Below are 4,928 nucleotides of genomic sequence, written 5' to 3'. Positions count from 1 at the left end.
CAATTGTATTTAAAAAAGCACTATATAAATACAGCCTTGTTTATAGGTTTGGTTACATATTTGTGAGAAACAGCCATAAGAAGATGATTGTCAAATGCAATATTAATGGTTGTAAATGGAAGATATCAACTTATGCTCTTAAGAAGACAACCTCTATATTGTGTGTGATTTTCACAACGAACACATGCATTCTGCTCAAGATAACCTCCTATTAAAGCAAAAGGCTAGCTCAAGATTGACATCATCAATCTTTATTGATGCTGTGAGGGGGAATGTGGAGAAAACTTCAAATGAGATTAAACATGACCTCTACAAAGAGTATGGGTTAAATCTCACATATCGGCAAGCTTTGAGGGGAAAAGATAGAGCATTGGAGGAAATACATGAGATTTCACAACAATCATACCTGTTGATCCCATGGCTTTGTGAGGAATTGAAGGAGACGGACCTAGACACAGTTGCAAAGTGGGTTGCCTTGACAAATTATAGATTTAATAGACTTTTTATTGTAGATGGATGCTACATTAAAGGGTTTCTCTAAGGTGCTCGTCCAATTTTGTTTATTAATGGAATTCATTTAAATGGTCCATATAAGGGGACTTTGCTAGTAGCTTCTGCAATTGATACAAATAATGATTTATTCCCTTTGGCTTATGCAATAGTGGGTAGAGAAATATATGATAATTGGGCTTGGTTTTTTGAAAATATGAGAGAGATCACATACCAAGTTCAATTGATCATAGTGTCAAATAGGTATAATGCTATTATTGGTGTAGTGCATGCAATATTTGATGGCAATTGACATGCTTTTTGTTATCGTTAATTTACAAAAATTAATAGAGACATGTGAAGGATTAATGGGATGACTAAGAAAGATGCACTTAATTTGTTGGATAATATTGCATATGCAAGGTTAGAAATAGAATTTCATGTTGCTATAGGTTATTTGATGGTTTTCTCCCTACAATAGGCAAGATAGTTAGAAACAAATGGGGATATAGATTGTTGGGCCTTAGCAAGATTTTCATGCAAAAGATGGGACAACATAATAACAAACCATGTTGAATCTTTCAATGCTTGGCTAGTGAAAGAGAAAAAATATCATATATGTGCATTGATAAATAAACATCAAGCAAAATTAGTAAGGAAATTATACAATAGCAAGATAGAAATGATGAATTGATCAAACAGAGTTGGACTACATGTTGAAGCAAAGTTGAGGGAGAATGTATATTGAGAGTTGAAATTGTGGTGGTTAAACATTATAGTGTGAATATAATACTAGTGAAGGTAGGAAACAATGACTTGAAAGTGAATCTAGCATTGTGAGAATGCTCTTGTCAAGAATGGCAAATGGTAGGAATTCCTTATGCACATGCATGTGTAGCAATAAAATTAGTTCATAGTAATGTGTATTCATATGTTGAAGAATGTTACACTATCTGTGCACAAGAAAAAATTTACAACTCCACAATAATTTCAGTGAAAACCATTGACATGCCTCAGTTGACCAAGCTACATTATGAAAATTATGAAAACAATACCTTTTTGGAACCACCACTGATTACACATCCCTCAGGGCGACCAGCTACCAAGTGAAGAGAGTCATAGTTTCATAATAAAAAGGTGTATCATTGCTCAAGATGTAATTAAGGTGGACATATCAAGAATGTATGTAGGAATCCCAATCCAATGTAAGGATTGAAAAAAGGTGAAAACCATATGCATATTAGTTGGTTTGAAATTGAAATGCATATGGTTTTTATTTATGTTGTGCATTTTGCTGTTCAATGACCTTTTGTACAAACACCCATCTCATATTATTTTTGTACTTGTGGAGGTGACAAGTTATGTAAATGGAATTGCAATATACCTTGTTTTTTGTTAAGCAGACTGTATAGGTACCATTTAGGTAGATGGGATATTTTTTGTGTAAAAAGGGATGCAAATGTAGTGTATGTGTATTGAAATTAGTGTAATATAATGTTGATGAAAATTTCAAGTCTAAATTTGTGCAAGTGTAAATGTTGTCATGACATAAGACTACTGAATTTACTAATGTAACATAGGGATATTGCTAATGTAACTACTGACAATATAGAACCTCACTTGGGATTAAATTTTTTTACAGTATTTCAGACATTTAAGAGACTTTTTAAATAATGGGATCCAATAATGTTAGTTGGAAATTTTATATCCGAAGCAAGAGAAATTCCTACTATATGTTGTGAAATGAATATCCCTACATGGGTATCATTTTTTATTAGAAGATACCTATTAGAAATTAGGATCTAACAACCTTACCTGAAAATTCCTTAACCTAAGTTGGAAAAGTAGCTAATGTATAATGTGAAATGTCCTAACATGACTTGGAAACTTTTGGTTTAAAGGTAATTCTTGCCATAGATTGGGTTTCAGGAACCTCATTTGGGACTTACCTAATCTACCTTGAAAAAGTAACTAATGTATGTTGTGAATGTGCCTAAAGTGACTTGGGAATTCATTGTTTAAGGATAAGTCTTGCCACAAGTTGGGTTCCAGCAAAGTCACTTGAGAATGTCCTAACCTAACTTGAAAAAAAGCTGAATGTATGTTTTGAAAGAGACTAACATGACTTGGGAACTTACTATGTAAGGATATGCCATTTGGCACAAGTTTTGTTCTAGCAACCTCACTTAGGAATTTAGTAACATAAGTTGGGAAAGTAACTAATATATATTGTGAAAGTTCCTAATGTGACTTAGGAATTTATTATTTGATGAAAACCGACGTGGCATAAGTTGGGTTCCAATAAAGTCACTTGCGAATGTCCTAACCTAACTTGGAAAAAAGGTAACATATGTTTTGAAAGAGCCTAATGTGACTTGAGAATTCATTGCGTAATGATCAGCCATTTGGCACAAGTTTTGTTCCAGCAATCTCACTTCGAAATTTGATAACATAAGTTGGGAAAATAACTAATATATGTTGTGAAAGTTCCTAACGTGACTTGAGAATTTATTATTTGATGAAAATGTGTCACCGCACAACTTAATCCTTTTCCTTTTGCGCATTGACAAAAGTCTTCCAATTAATGTAACAACCTGCATAAAAAAATAATAGTTACATTAAAATTTTACTATAACTTGATTTATTTTAACTAGTATACTTTCTCATTGATCTAATAATTTATTGTTTAAGACCTAGACAGTTGCATTCATATCTTATCAGATAATACTGTTCAAATATATACAATTTTCCTATTAAAGAAAACAAAATTATATCAACCAATTGCTTATGACCATATTAACTAGTAAGGTTGAATATCATACTCATGTCCTTCATTTGGTGGAATAGACTTTGTGCAGTATTGATAAATCTCTTTCTCTGTGCATTGTCCTCTTTCTTCACATCCTCTTTTTGCCTTCCCTCATCATCCAAAAAGGGTGAATGATAGTGCTAACTATTTGTCATTGTGACCTTCTTAGTGTCATTTCACCCTTAAAATCTTGTTTTTTAATTTGCTTTTTTACTTCTTTTTGTGCACCTGATTCTCCGTCCTCTTCATTTTCATCTCCTTCTACTTATCTTTCCTCTTCTTTCTTCTCATCTTCTCCAGATTCTCCATCCTCTTCATTTTCATCCACTTTCTCCTCCTTCTTCTTTACCGTCATGTTCCAACTCTTCCTCCTCTTCCTCTTCACCATCATGCTTTTGAACAACTTCCTCTCTTCTTCTCTTACCTTAGAGCTTGAGGAGTCTTTATGCAATTCCACATGAAAAGGTCATAACATCTCTACATACCTATTTTATATCTTGCACCATTTAAAATATCATACGTTTAAAATTACATAAAACATAACTTTGCTAATTAACAACTATCATTTTGCCCTTACCAGATCATAAAATGAATTTATTTTTGGAAGCTTTACTGAGAAGTTGTCATGTCCTCAAGAAGGGTGATATAAAATGCCATGATCACTTGCCTTCTCAAGTTGAACTCGTGATATCACTCTCTCTTCTATCTAATGTTTTAGAACATCTTCTTGTGATGGCACCTCAATTAGCTCCAATGAAAACATTTGAAAGTAGAAAATCTACATATTTACATATATATCATATAACTCATAGAATTTTGTTCAAAATAATTAACCTACAACAAATTATATCTTAATGCATCCACATATCACAAGAAGAAATAAGCATTTTCCAATAGTTTTTTTATGCCTATCCTTCTTCTCCCATGCTTTATATTCAACTACCTCCTTTCTAAGCTCAAATAGTATAAAGGATGACCAATCATAACATATGGTTCCCAAATTTAATCCGAACATGACTTTCAATAGTTAATCACTTATCTTGAAATTCGAACTTGGACAAAGAAAATTCCCTAAGTAATAGAAAATGAAGAGAAACTCAAATCTATCATTTTCTTTCCTCGAGACTATCCTGTCCTTTGTTACATTATAAAATACTCTTTTAAAGTTCTTGTTTAAGGACTTTAACTTATTCTTATCCCCATTCATTTAACCATCTTCCCATCATTAGGCAAGCCAAGTAAGGCATGAACTGCTTTGCCATTGATGACTTTCCTTTGACCTTTAATGAAAAGGGATGATGTAGGAGGATCAAATGCCTTCATCACTTCGTCGTATAAATCTCTAGGCAACTTGTGACATTTAACATTTAAAAGCTTACCAAAACCTATTCTATTAACCCTATCCCTCAAGGATTTTTTCTTTTTGATAAAATTAAAAACTTCCTTCATCTTTGTCGGAGAACACCTTGTCTCAAATGAAATCTGTCCAAGAAAAATAAGTCAGTACCATTACTTAAATTCATCACATTTTTCATGCTTGAGGTCAAAAGCAACGTACTTCATAAGCTTTTACACTAGCATTTTCCTCCTTAACTAGACGCTTATAGTGATCTTGTTCTTCTGATGACAA

The sequence above is a fragment of the Prosopis cineraria genome, unplaced genomic scaffold (assembly GCF_029017545.1).
Source record: "Prosopis cineraria cultivar Desert tree isolate PC_DT_omini unplaced genomic scaffold, ASM2901754v1 PC2, whole genome shotgun sequence".
NCBI classification, from domain to species: Eukaryota; Viridiplantae; Streptophyta; class Magnoliopsida; order Fabales; family Fabaceae; genus Prosopis; species Prosopis cineraria.
This window is presented reverse-complemented; position numbering follows the sequence as displayed.